Source organism: Pseudorca crassidens, chromosome 9, assembly GCF_039906515.1.
Source record: "Pseudorca crassidens isolate mPseCra1 chromosome 9, mPseCra1.hap1, whole genome shotgun sequence".
Lineage (NCBI taxonomy): Eukaryota > Metazoa > Chordata > Mammalia > Artiodactyla > Delphinidae > Pseudorca > Pseudorca crassidens.
Window position 1 is genome coordinate 5,774,156 of NC_090304.1, and position 25,793 is coordinate 5,799,948.

General features: G+C 43.0%; 1 long non-coding RNA gene across 3 annotated transcripts in view; it reads right to left on the minus strand.

The window, feature by feature from the left end:
* Nucleotides 1-24,329, minus strand: part of LOC137229907 (uncharacterized) — a 47,937-nt gene extending 23,608 nt beyond the window's left edge. For 2 of the 3 annotated variants that reach the window (XR_010945904.1, XR_010945902.1), the window contains exons 1-2: nt 23,954-24,329; nt 21,124-21,289 (exon numbers count right to left, since the gene is read on the minus strand). This is a non-coding gene — a long non-coding RNA (uncharacterized lncRNA). Of the gene's footprint in view, nt 1-474; nt 2,877-21,123; nt 21,290-23,953 lie in introns of all 3 variants that reach the window. The other variant, XR_010945903.1, reaches the window with a different exon arrangement.
* Nucleotides 24,330-25,793: the final 1,464 nt, after the last annotated feature.

Consider the following 25,793-nt stretch of genomic DNA (forward strand, 5'->3'; position numbering starts at 1 on the left):
ACCTGGGTCTGTCTTCCCACTGTGTTACCCCACACCTGCATTCCCACCCGCACCTGCACTCCAGGTGCTTAGGGTGGCATCGAAGAGATAAGACCCACCCATGTGGAAAGCTGAAAAACAATGTACTACAGGGGCTTCCCTGGTGGCACAGTGGTTGAGAGTCCGCCTGCCGATGCAGGGGACACAGGTTCATGCCCCGGTCCAGGAAGATCCCACATGCCGTGGAGTGGCTGGGCCCGTGAGCCATGGCCACTGAGCCTGCCTGTCCGGAGCCTGTGCTCCGCAACGGGAGAGGCTGCAGCGGTGAGAGGCCCGCGTACCACAAAAAAAAAAAAAAAAGTACTACAAGTGCTACCTTGGGGCAAGTAGGAAGGTATAGACATGGAGTTCTCAGGAAGGAGAGAGTGTTAAAGGGACCCTCACTGCAAGGGCCCTGAGCACAGGACTGCCACGTCGGCATGGCCCCCGCCTTACCTCATCACGCCTGGCCTCTCAACCCACCAGGCCCCTGCTTCTCAGAACTTTCCACTGCAGAATGAATGCACACTCGCCACCAGGGCCACTCTGAACATTCTTAGTAGTTGTGTGTTTTCTCTTTGGCCAATTTTGCATTCTGCTCCATGATGTGTGTGGGGTAGTTGCTGTAACGTAAAAATGGCTGAACTTACTTACCAAGTAAAATGAACCCCAGGAAGATGTGGTCCTGTGTGGCCTATGGCTGGTTTCATATACCGCGACACGCCCACTACCACCCAGCCGAGGCTGAGCTGCACTGCAGAAAGCACCAAACAAGCGTGTGTTGGGAGGAAATAGGTCAGCGGCCCTTGAAGGGTGAGTAAGAGTCAGCAGACAGAGGAAAACATTCTAGACTGAGGGACTGGGTTGAGCAAAGGCGGTGAGGAGAGGTGGGTGTGTGTGCCCAGGGGAGATGTGTGCAGACTGCAGCACTTGCTCTACAAAACCAGCGCAGCCCAAAGCTGGCGTTTCGGTGCTTGCTGTGTATCCAGCACTGTCCTAAGTGCCTTTTATCCTCACAGCAATCCTAGAAATTATTATAAACATTTTATAAAGCAATTTAGAGAGGAAATTCAGGCACAGAAAGGTTAAGTACTTGCCCAGGATCACACAGCATGTGACTGAGGAGAATAAACAGGATTTGATCCCAGAGTCCCGCTCCAGAGCCTGCACTCATGTCATGTGGCATAACACTAGTGAGGTGGCGGAACAAACACAGGTTCTTGAGCCTGAGACAAAGGAGTCTGGACTCATCGGTGGTGATGAGAGTGCCTGAAGGTTTTTGAGCAGGAGAGGGACAGGATAAAAATAATCATTCTGGAGGATCTGTCTGACCAGACTAGACGGGGAAGAAACTGCAGGCAGGAGGGCCAAGTAGGAAGCTATAAAATATTCAAAACATGGGTGCTGAGACCTAGATTAGCAGACAATGCAAAGGACAAAGAGCTAGCTATACGAGAGGCTGCAAAGGAAGCTGGCAAGACCTGCGTTTGGGAAGGAAGGATATGGGGAGGAGCCGGCCACTATGACTCAGGTTTTGAGCTCGGGTGGGTGAGAGAATGCTGGTGCCATGGGCAGAACAAAATGGAAACTGGGAGGGGAAGACAGGCTTGATCTCATGCATGTTTAGTTTGAGATGAAGACAGGACAACCAAATGGAAACATCTAGTAGGCAATGGAAACCCAGAGGTCAAGTCCAGCAGCAAGGTCAGAGAAGGGTGTGGAATCCAGGGGACAGAGGGGAATCACCTGCCAGGAGCTGACATTTGAGCCCATGACCATGGACGAGTTCTCTGAGAGAGGAGAGGGAGACAGGGAGAGGGTGCAAAGATAGGACCAAAGATGGCACTTGGGAAAATTCTCTCTAGAAGAAGGTGGAAGAAGGCCAGCAAAGAAGAGGGGAGAGTGTCAGAGTGGCAGGAGAGTTGACGTAGTGTTCGGGAGGCTCCCGAGAGCTTCACAAGTGGTAGTGGCTGGTGTGATGGTGCCGAGACGTCAAGGAAGATCTCATTAGGAGGAGGTGGAAAGGTACAGGATGGCTCACCCTAATTCGGTCCCCACATTTCCTGCTTCCCTCTGTCCTCGTTTTGTAATTCTCGCTGGCATCTCAGCTGTCGTAGTATCTACCATGCCACACCCATCAAAGAGGGGCACACTGATTCATTCTTTATTGACTCAGGTGTGGCAGCACTTATCCACCCTCAAACTCTGACAAACTCACTAATAGCGTGAGGGCTTAGGGAGCTAATTTACCAAGAAACTCGAGTATGCAGGGAAAGGAAGACATTTCTGAATTAGACAATTCTAGAAGTAGATGGAAGCCACAGCAATGCCAGCTTGAGCAAATTTGGGTTAACACCACCTCCAGGACTTAGGGGATCCTCAACATGATTGCTAGTTTTCTCGGCAGGTAGGTCTCCAGTCTATCCACCTGAGTCCTAATCTAGAAAACAACTTTGTGCCAGTCAGCACAGGCACATCAGAGCCCTGGTCCCTAAGCTTCAGGAGCTTACTGCAGTGCACGAGAGAGGCAGAAAAGACGTATAGGAGAATTTTAAACACTGCCACAAGACGGGTGTAAAACGGACTCAGGGAACTCAGACTTCCTGAAAACGGCCCTTTAGCTCAGCATTTAAGGATGAGTAGCGGCTTCCACAAGGTGGACAAGGTCCTTGGTAATTCTTGAGTCCTACTTCAGTCCTTTGTCTCTTGAAGGAAGAGGCATTTCCTAGAGACCTCCTATGGGGTGGAAGCCTCCCTCACTTCACCAAGAGGTTCCAATGGCTCCTGTCCTGCGAGTCCCACCTGGATTGCATGCTGTTCTCTCCTTGCAGCTCTCCTCCTCTGCATCCTGTGATAACCTGGTTATATTTTATTATAGCATGTCACATTGCTGCAACAATACATTTCATTGTCTCCACTGCTGGAGGGTATTTTATCCTTGTCACCAGTGTAACTAGCACAGGGATTGCTACATAGTAAGCACTCAAAGCTGAAAGAACCTTCCCACTTCACTCACACCTACTGTTTGATTGGTTGGTCCTGTCCAGCCTGTGAGAACCATTTATGTACCAGTTATGAAGGTCAGGCCTAAACTCCAGTGAAATCTGATCTCCATCTAAGTCACTTCTGGGGGTTGTGTGGCCTTGATGGCAGGAGCCATCTTTTCCTAGAGCCTTCTCGTCAAGGAAGGCATCAAGGCTGTCTGTCAACTTCAGAAGCAGGATCCTGTTCCATTCCTATTTTGAAGCCTGTGCCGCCACTGGGCCAGCCTGCTGAGCGTTTATCTGAGGTCCTCTCACATGAGAGTGGAGACAGTCATCCTATCCAGAGTGTGGAGGAGAATCCAGCCAACTTTTCTACATGCTCTCAAGAGCATGGCCGCCCAGGATCCTACATTACCTCCCACAATACTGGCGTGTAAACTGGTACAATCCCAAAGACACCAATTTGGCATTATTTACCAAAATTACAAATGCACATATCCCTTTCAGTTCCTATGTAGAAATGTATCCTACAGATACTCTTGTATGTATAAAATAACATTATAGCACTGTTTGTAATAGCAAAGACTATAAATAGCCTAAATGTCTCTCAGTAAGGCAACCAGAACGTAAGTTGTAGTAAATGATGGATGCTGTGCTGTGAAAAAGTTTGAGGAAGCTCTTTATGTATTGGTGCAGAATGGGATGACCTGTGAAATATACAGTTAAGTGTAAAAAAGGATTCCCAGAACACTGTGCACACTCTGCTATAACTTAGGTTAAAAGGTGTGTATTCACTTGTTTCATGCATACAATATCTCTGAAAAGACACCCAAGAACTTGATACCACCAGTTGCCTTTGAGAGGAAGGTAACTTGGTGGCTTGGAAATAGGAATGAGGGGAAATTTTTCATTGAATAAGACTTTTGAACTTTGAACTATGTAACTATATTACCTATTTAATCAATCAATAAGAAAAAAACTCTCATCCATGTTGATGCACTTATCTAACAAGTATTAAAAATAATAGAAACAATACCACTAGGGTATTGGATTATTGTATCATGCATCGCGATGGCTTTGTGCATATCCCTGCACTCATGATGCTGCACTCTTTTTACTATATTCCTCTGGGAGAAAAGGGTCTTCTACCTGTCTGTATGGTGGAATCCTGGCAGTGGGAAAGTCCAGGACTCATTCCCTCTAGAAGGCCCATCTCCTCTTTTACTAGACCTCTGCCAGGCCCCTGGCACTGCCCTACACTGGGACAAGAGTCAACTTGTCACAGGGACAGGTTTCACAAGAGTGCAAACATGATGAGTCCAGTATAAAAGTCCAACCAGTTCATTCATTTATTCATCTAACAAATGCAGATGGGGCATCTGTTACTGTGAGTAGTATGTGGAATATATGGCTTGGGTCGCAAACCTTAAAGTTTTTCCAGTCTACCCTTAAATACATGAAAAGTTGCACAACTTCACTCCAAATAAGACTGGCAAATGCTAAAACATTTGGACAGTACACTCTGTTGGCAAGGCTTGGGGGAAACATGCAGGAGTACAGAATGGCACAGCCTCTATGGAGAGGAATTGGTGACACTGATAAGATGACAGCATTTACTTTTGACCCAGCAATCCCACTGCTAGGAATTTACCCTGAAAATTTACTTCCACAAACATAAAACAACATATGCATAAGTGTATTCACTGTGGCATTATTTGTAAAAGCAGAATATTGGAAACACCCTAAATTCTTGTCCACGGATTAAATAAACCCGCCCAAGGGAATACTGTGTAGCCATTTTTAAAAATGAGGAAGATTTCCATTAGCTGATATGGAGTGATTACCAGGACAAATTGTTAAGTATGTAGTATACTACCTTTGTGTAAGAAAGAAGGGGAAATGAGATATATATTCCAAAAAGGGAACACTGGGAAGAATAAACTAGAAACGAATAAAACGGTTACTGTTGGGGGTAGGTAAGAACGGAGTGGATGAGACAGGATAGGAAGGATATTTCTCTAAGTATATTTTCTCATATAGTTTCGGCTCTTGAACCACATAAACATTTTACATATTCAAAAGTATATCGAAAGAGATTTTCAAAAATCCTAAAATTGAATATAAACGGTAACAAATCAACCCAACTGTATGTCAAATTAATAATATAACCTCACAGAAAAAGAATATAAGGATTCAAGTAACTTTTGAACACAGTTCATGGACTTCGTAAGAACAAAAGAACCACACACACGAAAAAACTTGAACTTTACTTAGTAGGTTTGTTGTTGATAATGGTATTGGTGTACTAATTCTAAAACTGTTTTGCTGTTTTTGTATTAAAAATAGAAAATAATGAATAAACATATAAATGTTGGGAACCAGAGATTGCACTGTGAAAAAAGGGAGATAAAATATGGAATGGGGGGGAATTCCCTGGCGGTCCAGTGGTTAGGACCCCACGCTTCCACTGCAGGGGACACGGGTTCGATCCCTGGTCAGGGAACTAAGATCCCACAAGCCGCGAGGAGGGGCCAAAAAAAAAAGGAATGGGGGAAGGTGAGGAAGAGTCCTGAAGTGCTGGATTTGAATTAGAGGTATCAGTATGCTGATTTCTTTTTAAATTAACTTTTTGAAGTATCATTTATCTACAATAAAACTACAGATCTTATTTTATTTATTTATTCTGGCCATGCCACCAAAATAATAGTTATACACCAGTGTAACTACCAACCCAATTAAGATCTAGAACATTTCCATCAGCCCAGAAAGTTCCCTCACTCTCCTTTGCATCCAATCTCTCCCTCCTCTCCCATCCTAGGCAATTTGATTCCTATAATCAAAGATTTGTTTTGCCTGTTCTAGAACTCATACAAATGCCACCATTCAGCACATCTGACTTATTTCACTCAGTACAGTGTCTGTGAGATCCATTCATGTTGTATATCAGCACTTCACTCATCTTTGTTGCTGAGTAATATTCCATTGTATGAATATACTAAAATGTAGTTATCCATTTATCAATGGATGAACATCTGGGTTATTTCTAGTTTTGGACTCTAATGAATCAAGCTGTTATGAATATTTAGGTACAAGTCTTTGTGTAGGCATTTAGTTTCATTTCTCTTGTGTAGATGCCAGGGAGTCGAATTGCTGGAAGGTGTAACATAATATACATTCAATTTTACAAGAAACTGCTAATCTGTTTTCCAAAGTGGTTCTACTTTTTCTTTTTTTTGATTATTTAAAGATCATTTTATTGAGGATTGACAACTATGCTATCATCAAAGTGGTTCTACCCTTTTACATTTCCATCAGCAATGCATGAAAGTTTTTGTTGCCCCATATCCTACCAGCACTTGTTATTGTTAGTCTTTTGAATTCTAACCGTTTAATGAGTGTAAAGTGGTACGTCATTGTGGGGTTTTTTTTCCACATCTTTATTGGAGTATAAATGCTTTACAATATTGTGTTAGTTTCTGCTGTACAACAAAGTGAATCAGCTATATGTATACATATATCCCTATATCCCCTCTCTCTTGAGCCTCCCTCCCACCCTCCCAATCTCATCCCTCTAGGTCATCACAAAGCACCGAGCTGATCTCCCTGGTGCTATGCAGCAGCTTCCCACTAGCCATCCACTGTGGTTTTAATTTGCATTTTCCTAATGTTGAGCATCTTTCATGGATTTATTTGCCATTTGTATATTTCCTTTGGTGAAGTGTCTTTTCAAATATTTTGTCCATTTTAACATCAGGTTATTTGGCTTCTTATTATTGAGTGGTAAAAGTTGTTTATATATTCTGGATACATGACTTTTGTTAAATATATGTATTGTGAATATTTTCTCCCAGTTTGTAGCTTGCTTTTTCATTTTCTTAATAGCGTTGTTTGAAGAACCAAAGTTTTTTTTTTTTTTGAACCAAAGTTTTTAATTTGATGAAATTTGATTTATCCATTTTTTCTTTTATGATTAGTGCTTTTTATATCCTAAGAAATATTTACTTACCCCAAAGTAATAAATATCTTCTCCTATGCTTTTTTCTAGATGTTTTATTGTTTTAGTTTTTACTTTAGGTCTAAGATCTATTTTGAATTAATTTTCACCCTTTTGCCCCTGATAATTGGTAATTTGTATCTTCCTTCTTCTTTTCCTTAATCAGTCTTACTAGGGGTTTATCAATTTATTAATATTTTCAAAGAACCAACTTTTGGCTTTGCTAACTTTCTCTGTTCTTTGTATATTTTCTATACAAAAGCATTAGTGAAGAGCATTAATTTCTGCTCTTCACTATCTCTTCCTTCCTTTGGGTTTAACTTGGTCTTTTACTAATTTATTGTTGAGATAGTATTCACATAACATAAAATCCACCACTTAAAAGTGTACAATTCAATGGTTTTTAGTATATTCACTATGTTGTGCAATCACTGCCACCATCTAATTCCAGAACTTTCCCATTACCCTATTATCAGTCAGTCCCAGTTCTCCCCGCCAACCACTAGTCTACTCTCTGTCTCCATGGATTTGCCTATTCTGAATATTTCATGTAAATGGAATCACACAATATGTGGACTTTTGTGTCTGGCTTCTTTCATTTAGCATAAGGTTTTCAAGAATCATACATGCTGTAATTACTTCATTCCTTTTTATGGCTGAATAGTATTCCATTGTGTGGATATATCATATCTTGTTTATCCATTCATTAGTTGGTGGACATTTGAGTTGTTTCTACTTTTTGGCTATATGACTAACGTTGCTATGAACATCCATGTACAACTTTTTATATGAACATATGTGGGGTATATATTTAGGAGTAGGATTGATGGATCATATGGTAATTCTGTTTAACTTTTTGAGACACCACCAAACTTTTTCTGGCGCTTTTTAAAAAAAATATATCTATTTTGGCTGCGTTGGGTCTTCGTTGCTGCATGCGAACTTTCTCTAGTTGTGGCAAGCAGGGGCTACTCTTCATTGCAGTGTGCGGGCTTCTCATTGCAGTGGCTGCTCTTGTTGTGGAGCACGGGCTCTAGGCGCGCAGACTTCAGTAGTTGTGGCTCGCAGGCTCAGTAGTTGTGGCTCGCAGGCTGTAGAGCGCAGGCTCAGTAGTTGTGGCGCACGGGCTTAGTTGCTCCGCAGCATGTGGGAACTTCCTGGACCAGGGCTCGAACCCATGTCCCCTGCTTTAGTAGGTGGATTCTTAACCACTGTACCACCAGGGAAGTCCCTTTTTCTGGCTTCTTAAGGTAGAAATGTAGAATATTGATTTTAAACCTTTGTCTTTTTTTTCTGATATAGGCATTTAAAGTTATATTTTCCTCTAAGTACTTTTTAAAATTTTTATTTATTTATTTTTGGCTGTGTTGGGTCTTTGTTGCTGTGCGCGGGCTTTCTCTAGCTGCGGAGAGCAGGGGCTACTCTTCATTGCGGTGTGCGGGCTTCTCATTGCGTTGTCTTCTCTTGTTGCAGAGCATGGGCTCTAGGCACGCGGGCTTCAGTAGTTGTGGCACAGGGGCTCTAGAGCACAGGCTAAGTAGTTGTGGCGCACGGGCTTAGCTGCTCCATGGCATGTGGGATCTTCCCAGACCAGGGCTCGAACCCGTGTCCCCTGCATTGGCAGGTGGATTCTTTTTTTTTTTTTTTTTTTGCGGTATGCGGGCCTCTCACTGTTGTGGCCTCTTCCGTTGCAGAGCACAGGCTCCGGACGCACAGGCTCAGCGACCATGGCTCACGGGCCCAGCCGCTCCACGGCATGTGTGATCTTCCCAGACCGGGGCACGAACCCGTGTCCCCTGCATCGGCAGGCAGACACTCAACCACTGCGCCACCAGGGAAGCCCGGCAGGCAGATTCTTAACCTCTGTGCCACCAGGGAAGTCCCTCTCTAAGTACTTCTTTAGCTGCACTACACAAATTTTGATATTCTGTGCTTTCATTGTTGTTCAGCTTAAGATATATTTTCTAATTTCATTTGTTTTCTTCTTTGACTCATTAGTTATATAGAAATACATTCTTTAATATCTAACCATCTGTGGATTTTCCAGATATATATTTTTTCTAATTTAATTCCATGGTGATTAGAGAGCATATTCTATGAGATTTTAATCTTTTGAAATTTATTGAGATTTATCTTATGGCCCAGGATATAATCTAGCTTAGTGAATATTACATGTGTACTTGAAAAAAAAAAGTTCTGCAATTATGGGGTGGAGTTTTTTAATGTCAATTATATCAAGTTGGTTGATTGTATTCTTCTGATTTTCTAAATCTTATCACTTTTTTGCCTAGATATTCTACCAATTATCAGTAGAGGAGTTTTCAAATCTCTGACTGTAAGTGTGCATTTGTCTGTTTTTTCCCTTTAGTTCTGTCAGCTTTTTATTGTATTTTATTTATTTTTTATACAGCAGGTTCTTATTAGTCATCCATTTTATACACATCAGTGTATACATGTCAATCCCAATCTCCAAATTCATCCCACCATCCCCCACCCCCTGCCGCTTTCCCCCCTTGGTGTCCATACGTTTGTTCTCTACATCTGTGTCTCTATTTCTGCCCTGCAAACCGGTTCATCTGTACCATTTTCTAGGTTCCACATATATGCGTTAATATACGATATTTGTTTTTCTCTTTCTGACTTACCTCACTCTGTATGACAGTCTCTAGATCTACCCACGTCTCTACAAATGACCCAATTTCGTTCCTTTTTATGGCTGAGCAATACTCCATTGTATGTATGTACCACATCTTCTTTATCCATTCATCTGTCGATGGGCATTTAGGTTGCTTCCATGACCTGGCTATTGTAAACAGTGCTGAAATGAACATTGGGGTGCATGTGTCTTTTTGAATTATGGTTTTATCTGGGTATATGCCCAGTAGTGGGATTGCTGGGTCATATGGTAATTCTATTTTTAGTTTTTTAAGGAACCTCCATACTGTTCTCCATAGTGGCTGTATCAATTTACATTCCCACCAACAATGCAAGAGGGTTCCCTTTTCTCCACACCCTCTCCAGCATTTGTTGTTTGTAGATTTTCTGATGATGTCTATTCTAATCTGTGTGAGGTGATACCTCATTGTAGTTTTGATTTGCATTTCTCTAATAATTAATGATGTTGAGCAGCTTTTCATGTGCTTCTTGGCCATCTGTATGTCTTCTTTGGAGAAATGTCTATTTAGGTCTTCTGCCCATTTTTTTTTTTTTTTTAGTAAATTTATTTATTTATTTATTATTTTTGGCTGCGTTGGGTCTTCGTTGCTGTGTGAGGGCTTTCTCTAGTTGTGGTGAGCGGGGGCTACTCTTTGTTGCGGTGCACAGGCTTCTCATTGCGGTGGCTTCTCTTGTTGTGGAGCACGGGCTCTAGGCACGCAGGCTTCAGTAGTTGTGGCATGCAGGCTTGGTAGTTGTGGCGCACGGGCTTAGTTACTCCACGGCATGAGGGATCTTCCTGGACCAGGGCTTGAACCCGTGTCCCCGGCATTGGCAGGTGGATTCCTAACCACTGCACCACCCGGAAAGCCCTTCTGCCCATTTTTTGATTGGATTGTTTATTTTTTTAATATTGAGCTGCATGAGCTGTTTATATATTTTGGAGATTAATTCTTTGTCCGTTGATCCGTTTGCAAATATTTTCTCCCATTCTGACTGTTGTCTTTTCGTCTTGTTTGTGGTTTCCTTTGCTTTGCAAATGCTTTGAAGTTTCATTAGGTCCCATTTGTTTATTTTTGTTTTTATTTCCTTTTCTCTAGGAGGTGGATCTAAAAAGATCTTGCTGTGATTTATGTCAAGGAGTGTTCTTCCTATGTTTTCCTCTAAGTGTTTTATAGTGTCTGGTTTTACATTTAGGTCTCTAATCCATTTTGAGTTTATTTTTGTGTATGATGTTAGGGAGTGTTCTAATTTCATTCTTTTACATGTAGCTGCCCAGTTTTCCCAGCACCACTTATTGAAGAGACTGTCTTTTCTCCATTGTATACCCTTGCCTCCTTTGTCATAGATTAGTTGACCATAGGTGCATGGGTTTATCTCTGGGCTTTCTATCCTGTTCCATTGATCTATATTTCTGTTTTTGTGCCAGTACCATATTGTCTTGATTACTGTACTTCGTAGTATAGTCTGAAGTCAGGGAGTCTGATTCCTTCAGCTCCTTTTTTTCCCCTCAAGACTGCTTTGGCTATTCGGGGTCTTTTGTGTCTCCATACAAATTTTAAGATTTTTTGTTCTAGTTCTGTAAAAAATGCCACTGGTAATTTGATAGGGGTTGCACTGAATCTGTAGATTGCTTTGGGTAGTATAGTCATTTTCACAATATTGATTCTTCCAATCCAAGAACATGGTATATCTCTCCATCTGTTTGTGTCATCTTTGATTTCTTTCATCAGTGTCTTATAGTTTTCTGAGTACAGGTCTTTTGCCTCCTTAGGTAGGTTTATTCCTAGGTATTTTATTCTTTTTGTTGCAAGGGTGAATGGGATTGTTTCCTTAATTTCTCTTTCCGATCTTTCGTTGTTAGTATATAGGAATGATAGAGATTTCTATGCATTAATTTTGTATCCTGCAACTTTACCAGATTCATTGATTAGTTCTAGTAGTTTTTCTGGTGGCATCTTTAGGATTCTCTAGGTATAGTATCATGTCATCTGCAAACGGTGACAGTTTTACTTCTTCTTTTGCAATTTGTATTCCTTTTATTTCTTTTTCTTTTCTGATTGCCGTGGCTAGGACTTCCAAAACCAAGTTGAATAATAGTGGCGAGAGTGGACATCCTTGCCCTATTCCTGATCTTAGAGGAAATGCTTTCAGTTTTTCACCATTGAGAATGATGTTTGCTGTGGGTTTGTCACATATGGCCTTTATTATGTTGAGGTAAGTTCCCTCTATGCTCACTCTCTGGAGAGATTTTTATCATAAATGGGTGTTGAATTTTGTCAAAAGCTTTCTCTGCATCTATGGAGATGATGGTATCGTTTTTATTCTTCAATTTGTTAATATGGTGTATCACACTGATTGATTTGCATATATTGAAGAATCCTTGCATCCCTGGGATAAATCCCACTTGATTGTGGTGTATGATCCTTTTAATGTGTTTTTGGATTCTGTTTGCTAGTATTTTGTTGAGGATTTGTGCATCTATATTCATCAGTGATATTGGTCTGTAATTTTCTTTTTTTGTACTACCTTTGTCTTGTTTTGGTATCAGGGTGATGGTGGCTTCATAGAATGAGTTTGGAGTGTTCCTTCCTCTGCAATTTTTTGGAAGAGTTTGAGAAGGATGGGTGTTAGCTCTTCTCTAAATGTTTGATAGAATTCACCTGTGAAGCCATCTGGTCCTGGACTTTTGTTTGTTGGAAGATTTTTAATCACAGTTTCAATTTCATTACTTGTGATTGGTCTGTTCATATTTTCTATTTCTTCCTGGTTCAGTCTTGGAAGGTTATACCTTTCTAAGAATTTGTCCATTTCTTCCAGGTTGTCCATTTTATTGGCATAGAGTTGCTTGTAGTAGTCTCTTAGGATGCTTTGTATTTCTGTGGTGTCCATTGTAACTTCTCCTTTTCCATTTCTAATTTTATTGATTTGAGCCCTCTCCCTCTTCTTCTTGATGAGTCTGGCTAAAGGTTTATCAATTTTGTTTATCTTCTCAAAGAACCATCTTTTAGTTTCATTGATCTTTGCTATTGTTTTCTTTGTTTCTATTTCATTTATTTCTGCTCTGATCTTTATGATTTCTTTCCTTCTACTAACTTTGGGGGTTTTTTTGTTCTTCTTTCTCTAGTTCCTTTAGGTGTAATGTTAGATTGTTTATTTGAGATTTTTCTTGTTTCTTGAGGTAGGCTTGTATTGCTATAAACTTCCCTCTTAGAACAGCTTTTGCTGCATCCCATAGGTTTTGGATCATCGTGTTTTTGTTGTCATTTGTCTCTAGGTATTTTTTGATTTCCTCTTTGATTTCTTCAGTGATCTCTTGGTTATTTAGTAACGTATTGTTTAGCCTCCATGTGTTTATGTTTTTTACGTTTTTTTTCCCTGTAATTGATTTCTAATCTCATGGTGTTGTGGTTGGAAAAGATGCTTGATATGATTTCAATTTTCTTAAATTTACTGAGGCTTGATTTGTGACCCAGGATGTGATCTATCCTGGAGAATGTTCTGTGTGCACTTGAGAAGAAAGTGTAATCTTCTGTTTTTGGATGGAATGTCTTATAAATAGCAATTAAATCTATCTGGTCTATTGTGTCATTTAAAGCTTGTGTTTCCTTATTAATTTTCTGCCTGGATGATCTGTCCATTGGTGTAAGGAGGTGTTGACGTCCCCCAGTATTATTGTGTTACTGTCGATTTCCTCTTTTATAGCTGTTAGCAGTTGCCTTATGTATTGAGGTGTTCCTATGTTGGGTGCATATATATTTATAATGTTATATCTTCTTCTTGGATTGATCCCTTGTTTATTATGTAGTGTCCTTCCTTGTCTCTTGTAACATTCTTTATTTTAAAGTCTATTTTATCTGATATGAGTATTGTTACTCCAGTTTTCTTTTGATTACCTTTTGCACAGAATATCTTTTTCCATCCCCTCACTTTCAGTCTGTATGTGTCCCTAGGTCTGAAGTGGGTCTCTGGTAGACAGCATATACATGGGTCTTGTTTTTGTATCCATTCAGCGAGACTGTGTCTTTTGGTTGGAGTATTTAATCCATTCACGTTTAAGGAAATTATCGATATATATGTTCCTATTACCTTTATCTTAATTGTTATGGGTTTGTTTTTGTAGGTCTTTTTCTTCTTCTTCTTCTTTTTTTTTTTTTTTTGCGGTACGCGGGCCTCTCACTGTTGTGGCCTCTCTCCCATTGTGGAGCACAGGCTCCGGACACGCAGGCTCAGCGGCCATGGTTCGTGGGCCCAGACACTCTGCAGCATGTGGGATACTCCCGGACGAGGGCACGAACCCATGTCCCCTGCATCGGCAGGTGGACTCTCAACCACTGCACCACCAGGGAAGCCCTGATTGTCTGTAAAGCTTTTGATTTCTCCATCGAATCTGAATGAGATCCTTGCCGGGTACAGTAATCTTGGTTGTAGTTTCTTCCCTTTCATCACTTTAATTATATCATGCCACTCCCTTCTGGCTTGTAGAGTTTCTGCTGAGAAATCAGCTGTTAACCTTATGGGAGTTCCCTTGTATGTTATTTGTCATTTTTCCCTTGTTGCTTTCAATAATTTTTCTTTGTCTTTAATTTTTGTCAGTTTGATTACTATGTGTCTTGGCATGTTTCTCCTTGGGTTTATCCTGCCTGGGACTCTCTGCTCTTCCTGGACTTGGGTGGCTATTTCCTTTCCCACGTTCGGGAAATTTTCGACTATAATCTCTTCAAATATTTTCTCGGGTGCTTTCTGTCTCTCTTCTCCTTCTGGGACCCCTATAATGTGAATGTTGTTGCATTTAATGTTGTCCCAGAGGTCTCTTAGGCTGTCTTCATTCTTTTCATTCTTTTTTCTTTATTCTGTTCCACAGCAGTGAATTCCACCATTCTGTCTTCCAGGTCACTTATCCATTCTTCTGCCTCAGTTATTCTGCTATTGATTCCTTCTAGTGTATTTTTCATTTCATCTCAGTTATTGTATTGTTCATCTCTGTTTGTTTGTTCTTTGATTCTTCAGGTGTTTGTTCTTTAATTCTTCTAGGTCTTTGTTAAACATTTCTTGCATCTTCTCGATCTTTGCCTCCATTCTTTTTCCGAGGTCCTGGATCATCTTCACTATCATTATTCTGAATTCTTTTTCTGGAAGGTTGCCTATCTCTACTTCATTTAGTTGTTTTTCTGGGGTTTTATCTTGTTCCTTCATCTGGTACAAAGTCCTCTGCCTTTTCATTTTGTCTGTCTTTCTGTGAATGTGGTTTTCCTTCCACAGGCTGCAGAATTGTAGTTCTTCTTGCTTCTGCTGTCTGCCCTCTGGTGGATGAGGGTATCTAAGAGGTTTGTCAGTTCTGTCAGCTTTTATTTCATTTTCTGTAGCTCTGTTATTGGGTGCATATACATTTAGGATTATATCTTCCTTCCTCAATCGACCCTTTTTTGATTATGAAATGTCTCTCTTTTTCTCTGCTAATTCTCCTTGTCGTGACATTTCTTTGTCCAATATTAATATAGCCATACCAGCTTTCTATGTGCATAGAATATCTTTTTTCATCCTTTTACATTGTGTCTATATGTTAAAATTATACCTCTTTTAGATATATACAGGTTGAACAACACAGGTTTGAACTGCAGGTCCATTTATACACGGATTTTTTTTCAATAAATATGTACTACAGTACTAAACGATCATCAGTTGGTTGAATCCGTTGATGCAGAACTGTGGATAGGGAGGGCCAGCTGTAAAGTTATACTCACATTTTCCACTGCAGGGAAGGTTGGTGCCCCTTACCCCTGCATTGTCCAAGGGTCAACTACAGTTGGGTTTTGACTTTTTATTCTGACCAGCTCTGTTTTTTAATTGGAGCATTTCTATTTAATGGAATTATTAATACAGTTGGGTTTAAGTCTGTGTTAGTTTACAAGGGCTGCCATAACAAAGTACCATGGACTGGGTGGCTTAAACAACAGAAATTTATTTACTCATAGTTCTGGAAGGAAGAAGTCTGAGATTATGGTGTTGGCAGGGTTGGTTCCTTCTGAGGGCTATGAGGAAAGGATCCATTCCAGGCCTCAATCTTTGGCTTGCAGACAACCATCTTCTCCCTGTGCCTTCACATCATTTTCTCTCTGTACACGTCTGTGTCCCAATTTCCTCTTCTTATAAGGACACCAGTTATATTGGATTAGGGTCTACCCTAATGACCTCATTTTAACATAATACTTCTGTAAAGACTCTATCTCCTTGGAAAAGTAGGATATAATAACCAAGGACAGCGTTTATTAAAATAAAGATGTAATTAGTATTAAAAAAATTGTTATAACAGCAGAGATTGGCACAACATTGTAAATCAACTATACGTCAATAAAAAGAAAATAAAATCAGAAAAAAGATTATATATCTATCTATATGTATATGTATCTGTATATCTGTATGAAATAAAGGAGCTTATCTTTAATGAAGCTAAAAAAAAAAAAACAACAACAAAGATTCTATCTCCAAAAAAATAAAATAAAATAAAATTTTAAAGACAAAAAAAACAAGACCTGTCTCCAAATAAGTCACATTCAGAGGTGCAGGATTTCAATATATGCTTTGGTGGGGGACACAATTCAACCCATAACAAAGTCTATCATCTTGCTATTTGTTTTCTATTTGCCCCATATGTTCTTTATTATTATATTTTTTAAATTAATTTATTTATTTACTTTTGGCTGCATTGGTTCTTTGTTGCTGCACGCGGGCTTTCTCTAGTTGCCGCGAGTGGGGGCTACTCTTTGTTGCGGTGCGCGGGCTTCTCATTGCAGTGGCTTCTCTCATTGCGGAGCACAGGCTCTAGGCGCGTGGGCTTCAGTAGTTGTGGCACGCGGGCTCAGTAGTTGTGGCTCGTGGGCTGTAGAGCATAGGCTCAGTAGTTGTGGAGCACGGGCTTAGTTGCTCCACGGCATGTGGGATCTTCCCAGACCAGGGATCGAATCCATGTGTCCTGCATTGGCAGGCGGATTCTTAACCACTGTGCCACCAGGGAAGGTCTGCCCTATATGTTCTTTTGTTCCTCAGTTCTTTTCCTGACTTCTTTTGAGGAACTGAATATATTTATATTAATATTATAAATGTAATAGTATTAATTATTAATATAGATATAATTGTCACACATTACAATTCAATATTTAATATAATTAATATTATACTTTGTTTCATCTCTTTGCATTTTAGCTATATCTTTTTATTATTTTTAATGCTCTAGAAATTATAAATATGTATCACTAATTTCTCACAGTGTAATTGAACTCCACATTTCACAAAAGAAAAAACTATAATATAATCTACTCTCCCATATTTTGTACTATTATCATATATTTTATTCCTACGTATGTCATAAACTGCATCTTACAATTATATTACTTTCGCTGTAAACAGTCATTTGTCTTTTATGGAAATTAAGAGAAGAAAAAAGCCATGCTTTTATAATTACCCAGAATTATCAATTCTGTGGCTCTTCCTTCCTATAGATCCAAGTTTCCAAATTTCCTTTCAGCCTAAATAACTTCATTTAGCATTTCTCACAGTGCAAGTCTGCTGGCAATAAATTCTCTTATCTTTCATTTTTCTGAAAAAGTCTTTATTTCTCTTTCAATTTGAAGGATATTTTCATTGGCTATAGAATTCTGGACTGAAACTCTCCCTTTGTCAGCAATTTAAAGGTGTGATTCCATTATCTTCTATCCCCCTTTTCTTCCTATCATTGTACCCCTATATGTAAGGTGTCTTAGTGGTTCAGCATCAACACTAATGAGATAAAGCAATATTAAATGATTGAAACAACGCAAGAGAGAGCGTGTCCCTTATGTAGTATTCTTGCAAAAAGGTTTAACCTGAATCTAATTGTGAGGAAACATTCAAAGAAATTCCAACTGAGATATTTTACCAGAAAACTAGCTTGGATTCTTCAAAAGTATCAATGTCATGAAAAACAAAAAGGCAAGAGGACTAGTCTAGATTTTAGGGATATGTAGAGAAATGTAATTATGGTCTAATTAGTCTAGATAATAATACTGCACTGTGAAATTTCTTGGTCGCCATGGAAAATAGTTTGCCAGTTCCTCATAAAGTTAAACATAGACTTAGCATATGACCAAGCAATTCCACTTCTAGGTATATACCTGAAAGAATTGAAAGCAGGGACTCAAACAGATACTTGCACACCCGTGCTCCTAGAAGCATTGTTCACAACAGCCAAAAGGTGGAAACAACCCAAGTGTCCATCAACAGATGAGTAGCTAAACAAAATGTGATATATACATACAACAGAATATTATTCAACCTTTAAAAGGAATGAAATTCTGACAATGCTACAACATGGGTGAACCTTGAAGACATTATGCTAAATGAAATAAGCCAGACACAAAAGGACAAATATTGCATGATTCCACTTACATGAACTACCTAGAACAGGCAACTTCATAGAGACAGAAAGTAGAACAGAGGTTACCAGGGGAGGATGGGATATTTACTGGGTACAGTTTCTTTTCAGGATGATGAAAAAGTTCTGGAAGTGGATAGTGGTGATGGTTGCATAACACTGTGAATGTACTTAATGCCACAGTTGTATACATGTTTTTTTTTTTAACATCTTTATCGGAGTATAATTGCTTTACAATGTTGTGTTAAGTTTCTGCTGTATAACAAAGTGAATCAGCTATATGCAACGCAACTGTATACTTAAAATGGTTAAAATAGTAAATTTCACGTTATGTATATTTTACCACAAATTTTTAAAAAGGATATTGTGGTTACGTGAGAAAATGTCCTCATTTTTAGGAGATATGGGCCAAAATATTTAGGGGTGAAGTGTCTTAATGCCTGCAACTTATTTTTAGTGGATCTAGGGAAAAAGAGAAAGAAATGTGGCAAAAGGTTAACAACTGGTGAATCTAGATACATGTTCATTGTACTACTCTTTCAACTTTTCTGTAAGTCTGAAGATGTTCAAAATACAAAGAAGGTGCTCAATAAATATTTTAAAATGAGTAAATGAATGTGAGAGAGGACCCTTCCAGATAGAGAGAAAAGCAGGAGCAAAGGTTAAGAGGAAGAGAAAGTGCTTTCAAGAAACACTGAGTAATCTAGTTTGATTTGAGTCAAAGGTGCATGCTAGGACGTTCTGGAAGATAAAGCCAGAAAGGTAGGTAGGCTGTGTGCCAAACTGGGAAAGGTCCTGAGCTAAAGAACAGAGAGGCTGTACTGTTCCTGGCTAGCAACAGAGAGCACCACGGAAGGCAATAAACATGGTGGTAACAATTCTTCTGCAGGATTAATCTAGTCATGATGCCCTGGACAGACCAAAGGGCATCACAGCTAGGAGGCTATTACAGTAGTCTAGGCATGGGAGCAGGGACTTGGGCTAGGTGGAGGAAGTGGGAATAAAAGGCAACTGTTTTATGAAGGACCTTCAGAATCTAATAACTGAGTAAACGTGGAAAGTGCGGGTTATCACCCTGAGGTTTACACCCGGGTGTCGGAGAACACAGGAAATTGGAAAGTCAGCAGGAGAGGCTAGTTTGCAGCTCAAGGCTCAAAGACATGAACTATAAGAAACAGGAGTAGGTTTGGTTTTATCCCTGCCTTCCTGTCAAATGGATCCTTCACAGGCCCTCAGGCTGTCAGACAGGGTCCAATCAGAACCAGAATTCTCCACTGGACCCACCTCACCTGGCCCCACAACCCATGCCCGGGACCAGCAGGCCCTTAGGGCTGACTGGTACCCTGAGTCCTTCTCTGGCAGTGTCTCTTCAGCATCTCCCCTGAAGATCCCCAGCATCTTAGCCCTCACGTAGTTCGGTCTTCTTGCCCTAACTTCCCCTCTTTTCAGAGTCCTTTTTCCTCAGTAAGAGGAGAGGAATCAAGTATCTGCACCAGTCCTGCAGCATGCAGGCCAAGACCGGCACTTCTAAGCAGTTCAGGTGTGGGTGGGCCAGGGGTGGAGGGAGAGATGGAAGAGATGACAGAGCGGGGCTGAGGGAGAGGCCAGCACAGGGTGGTGCTGGGGGCAGCAGGGACCGCCTGCGGCATATCTGGCTGCAGGGAGACCCAGTAGGCCTTGCTCCATCCAGCCCCACCTGCCATACAGGACACCCAGCAGTACTGGGGTTGGCGCAGGGGGGTCTCTGCTTACCAGCTCAGTCATCCCACCAATCCTCAGATAATTCCATTTGTTGCCCCTAAACCACTTACTCTATCCCCATGGCACTCAGCCCTCCTCTCCCAGTTTCCCATTTCTGTGTAGAAAATAAAAGCTCGAGGTCGGCAGGAGTGTGGACATTCTGATGAGGCAGAGCTCAGCCTAGCACGGGAACATTTAGGACATGGAGACAATCAGACTGGGGACAGGGCTGGAGGAGGCATCTAGCTGAGCCACCAGTGAGGGTGGAAGCTGCCAGAAAGTCAGAGGCCTTGGAGTCAGTCCACCAAACCAAGAGGTGAGCTGCACAGCAGAGCGCGGCCCACAGAGGCAGGTGGCTGCTGTCCTGGGCACAGCTGCCCAGCTCCACGCCTTCCCAGGCCGCATGAAGATCAATTACATGGGGTGCATATAATCAGCTCCTTCTCCTTGCCCCAGCCTCCAGGGAGGGGCAGCTTCCTTCACCCAACCTGTCGTCTGCCACCACGGTTATGTCCGGCCTGAGTCAGGCTGGCACGTGGGGTCTTGCGCTAGCCTGGGCTTGCTCTGGGTGACCCTCCCTGCCACACCTGCCTCCGCAGCTCTACCTCCCAGGCTCACTGATCTGCCATCAGGGGTGCTGGGGGCTGGGGGGTGGTGTCACGACCCAGGCCAGGGAATCCCACTGGGCAGCCTTTGCCAACTTGCCTCCCTACCCACTGGGAAAACAGCTTTTGTATTCTTGGTCCTCAAGCCCAGATACAGAATCCCCTAAAGTGTGCCAGCTCTCCAGGGCGTCTGCCTGGGAATGAGCAAACCTGGCAGAGGAAGGGGAGAAGTATCAGCTCTGGTGTGACCTGCTGCCATGGAAACAAGTCAGTGACTAGCAAGGGCGTGAGAGTGAGAGGCTCTGGTCAAATATGTCCAGCGACAGAAAAACTGGGCTGGAAAACTGAGGGAAATGGGCAGGGAAATCTGGCTGAAATGGGAAGGAAGGAAAGTCCTGGTTTAACTGCAGGTTAGCCTTACCGGGAGGCAGATGGCGCACCTTTAGTGACAGCCAAGGCAGTGGAAAGATTACTGGTCTAAGTGCCACCACTGGCTCTTTGACCTAAACCTAAAAATTCATCTCTCTCAGAAGGGAAAGTTCAAGTCGCAACATAAGACTTTCCAGCTGTTGTAAATTGCAATGGATCACCACGCCCCTGAAGTAGGCTGATGTAGGCCTCCCCCACAGGCCCTGAGCTGCACCAGGTCTGGAGTAATTAAGGCTTCCCGGGGCACTTCGCTACACAGGAGTCCTGACACACCCAGCAGGCACTTACCTGCAGCCAGTGGAGTAGAAGCAAACTGGAGAGGCAGGACAGAGAAGCGCAGGATTCTGGGGTGGGAGCACAGGCTGCCAGGAAGAGGGTGTAACAGCTCACCTTGGGTCACATCTCCAGGAAAAGGAGCAATTGTGGCCCCCAGAAGTCCTGCACCATCCCACATCTAGGGACAAAATAGACAGTCAGTTGTGTCCCATTCCTTCCTTCGTTGTACTCACTTAACCTCTCCCCAGCTTCCTTGTTCTGAGGATGACTGCACCCTCTGTGAGCAACAGAGGGTCCCAGAGGACGTCTAAACAGGACTTGGGAGGCTTTGCCCTGTCCTCAAGCCACTCTCCCTTCAATCTTCTCTGCTCTGCCTTCCTCAAGTAACAGCTCCGTCCCAGCTCCTAACACTCCCCAGGTCATGGGACAACTGCTCTGAGTGGTCTGCTTCAGCGCTAGCTCCTGGCACAAGTTCAGCCCTAGGCAGGCCTGTGGAAGGGCAGGGCCTCGAAGTCAGCCTGAGGATGGTGCTGCGAGCCAGCTTCATTCCCTTGCAGCAGCTGCAGGCCTCGGCAGTCTGTTGCTGTGGTGCACACAGTTTCCCACTCCCAGGTGGGTCACAGCTGGGAGAGAAATGTCTCGGGGGAAGAGTGGGCCATTGAAAAAGAAGAGCCAAGAACAGGCACAAATGCCACAACAGCCAGAGGAGTGTCCATCATCGGTCCTCAAGATTGCTTCATGCTCCTGTGCTGTACTTTCCTCCCCCTGCAGCTGTTCAGCTCAGTTCCAGACAAGGAGACTCACAAAACCCTTCTACCCATTCACGAGACCCTGTTCACTCTGCTCCCAGTTGGCTGGTCCTGCACCAAACATGCCAACGATATGGCCCTTGCCCCATAACCATCTGCCTCTTCACATTCTTCCCCTGGAAAAGTGGCTGTAAGAAGCATGTGAGCCTAATAAAAGGGCCTCAGGGTAATAGAGAGACCACATCTCGCTTCCCCTCTGCAGGAAACTCACAGCTCCCGTTCATTCACTATTACTTACTGTGTGCCATCCATGTGCCAAGCTGGGAATAAAAGCACTGACCAAAACCCAGTCCCTGTCTTCTAAGAGCTCAGTATCTACAGACATTTCTCCCTCATGTCTCAGGGCTGTGGGGAGGGTGCCCAGAATATCTTTTCCCTACTTCTTAGCATATCCACATTCTCCACATCCTTCACAGCCCAGCACAAATGCTGTCTGCTCCTTGGCTCTCATCATATAGCCACTTCGCAGTGGTGTCTCCTGCCTCTGAATGTTCACAGCACAGTTACCTGCACCTCTCTCAAGACATGTCACTTTCTACTTATATGTGTTTTGTATGCATAGTTGATCTTCTCTACTAGACTCCATGTTTCTTGAGGGCAAATATCATCTTACACATCTTTGTATCCTTGGGAGTCTCCCCCCCGCAAAATACCACATGCATAACAGGTGCTCAAATAATACTCATGGAATACGGCTTCCACATAAAGATGCCGGTTGGATGAGTGAAGTCTTGTTTGTGAAGCTATTGGGAGTTCTCAGATTTAAAAATAATACATTTTCATCACTAATTAAAAACTCCTTATTAGAATTTTCCCAATTAATACAAAGCTTGAACTCAATGTAGGTAACATAGGATTCTTATGTATCCCTTATAACTGTATACATATCCAGTCTTATGTAAATGGTATATTATGTAAATATTATAATTCAATAGTCAGCTGTTTCTGCACTATAACATGTAAGTGCTCACATCCTGTGTGTACCTTATGCAAGGGAAAGTATCTTCTGCACTACGTGGTGTCCAGCTTTTCACTCTTCCTAATGCTGTGTGGTAGTGATATAACCCAGACTACAGCTGAACGGAAGAGATACCCTGGCCATGAGCACCCAGCCTTGGGTAAGCAGGCTCAGGTTTCCCCATCAGAATCAGCCTATAAAACCATCCTTCCTAGGAGGACAGATTTGCCCATCAACAGAGGAAGTGGGGACTTCCCTGGTGGTCCAGTGGGTAAGACTCCACGCTCCCAATGCAGGGGGCCCCGGTTCTATCCCTGGTCGGGGAACTAGATCCTGCCTGCATGTCACAACTAAGAAGTCCGCATGCCACAACTAAAGATGCTGCATGCCACAACTAAGACATGGTGCAGCCTAAATAAATAAATTAAATAGAGGACGAGACTCCAAAAGTTAAGAAAAGTTCTCACAGTGGCTAAGGGATGTTTTTGAAAATATCAGAACTGATGGCTGGGACTGGGATAGCGCTTATTACGGGCAGGCTAAAAACTTACTCCATTTAACCATCAAAAACCTGAGGTGGTTCTATCATTACCCCCAGCTTTGCAAATGAGGAAACTGAGGCTCAAGAGATGTAATCACTTTGCCCAAAGTCACATACCCAAGTGTCTCTGACTCTAGATCTTGAGCTGAGATTCTTGCTCAAACCATCCAGTTCCCTTTTTTTCTTTTTGCACTTGCTGTGCAATGAGGGATAACGACCCCATATCCCCTAGAAGAGACCTTAGGGATCATCTGCTTCAACCTCCTTACTTTACAGACAGGAAACGTGGGCTCAGAGAGTTAAAGGGACATGTCCCTTAGGTCACACAGAGCCAGGGGCTTTTCTGCAACGGAATCGCAATGTGCACAAGAGTACCAGTCCAAACTCCATTTTACAGAGGAGGAAGTGAAGCCCAGAGCGCTAAGCGCAGGTCCCGGGTCCACCACGGGCAGAGCCGTATCCAACCCTGGGAGCGCTCGTTATCCTGCCCGGCGCTACCAGCACCTTCACCTGGGGCGCCAACCATCAACTCACCGGCCAGCGCCTCGGGAGTACTTGTCGGCGGCGCGCAGGCCCTCGGCCGGGAGTGACAAAGCGCTGACGTGGAACGAGCGGGGCCGCGCAGGCCAGAGCCGGACATGGCCTCGCTAACCCGGGCCTCCCCTGGCCCCTTCGCCTCAGAAGGCCGAGGCCCCAGGAGGGCGCGAACGCCCGGACGCCGAGCAGAATTCGGAAGCGCTAGCCTCGGAGGGAGGCAGGGTCGCCTGGCCTCCTCTCCTCAGGCTCCTACTTTGCCCCCTCAACAGTCTGTAGACCCGGTCCTGGCGCCGGGACACCTGACGGGGAGCAACGGCTCGACCCTCCGCAGGGTCTAGCCACCTGGACCGAGGAGGGCTAGGTTGCCCTGGAAACGGAAAAAAAAAAAGCTCTTTGCGCCTGCGCGGACGCGCTAGGCACAATGGGAAATGTGGTTTCCGGGTGGTCATCTGGTGGCCAGAGGAACGGACGCAAGATGGCGCTCCAGCGTCGCGGTCCGTTCAGAGACGCAGGGTTACCCGGCCGCCCTGGGCCCTTTTTGGGCGCTGCCGGCGTAGGAGAGGCCGCCGGGGCCTGAAAGGTAGTTTCTCTTGAGGGGACGCCCTGGCTCGTGACTCGTCCCAGGCCGGGTCGAGCCGGCCCCGACGGAGGGAGAACGTTGTGGAGGTGGGAGCTGGCCCAGGAGGGACCGGCTGCCCGAGGGACCCGAGCTCCTCGTCGCACAAGTGTTCTAGTCGGGCCGGCCCCTAAGAGGCTCCTATATCGGGTGGGAGTTAAACTGGGACCCCGTGAGCAGGGCCTGTCCTGACCATCCCTCCGGCTTCCCCTGCCCAGTGCGTTGACTGACCTGGAACCACCTTCTCCATTCCCGAGTTAGGCCTCTGGACTGAGATCTAGAAACCTAATTCAGGCTCTGTCGGAGACCCAGTTACTTCTCTGAGCCTCAGTTTCCTTATTTCTAAAACGGTAGTAATTGTAATGGCTCCCCTTTCTCCTCTGAGAGTGTTGCAAGGTTCATATGAGGTGACTGATGTGCAGGTTGGACAGTCCTATAAGAACATAAACAGGCATTCCCATTCGTTGTAAATTAGTGCAACTTCTTACAAGGAAATTAGGCAGTGCCCTTCAGAATTAAAAACGAAGAATGAATTTGCTTCGGCAATTCTAGAAATATGTCCTACGGAATTAGTGGCCATGTGTGCACAAGAAAGTATATACAAGGGTACTTAAGCATTACTTGAAATGGAAAAAAAAAAACCAACCCCAGAACAATATAAATGTCCATCAGTAGATGACCACTTAAATCATGATGGGTTCCATAAAAGAGAATATGTGCTTATTTTAAAAATTAGAGCTTTCTGTACTGATGTACAGCTCTTCTGTGATATGAAAAAAATTTTCAAAATGCAGAATAGTACGTTACTATGCTTTAATTTATACTTAAAAAAGAATACACAAATGTATTTGATGACTTAAGCATGGAATGTCTTTGGAGGGCCTTAGAAGAAGCTGGTAACAACGGTTGCCTGTGAAGGATTGGAGGACAAGATCGGAGGGAGACGCTCTTTTCATTTTATATCTTTTTTTTTTAAAACTGTGTTTTTTGCCCCTTTAGCAATTTGTATGAGCTTTGTCTATACATACAGTTCTTTTTCATTTCTTTTCTTTTTTGGCCATGCCACGCCTTGAGGGACCTCAGTTCCCCAACCAGGGATTGAACCCTTGGCCACAGCAGTGAAAGCCCGGAATCCTAACCACTAGGCCACCAGGGAACTCCCAGTGTTCATATAGTTCTTAATCATTTGTCTGTATTTTTTTTTTTTTTTTTTTTTTTTTT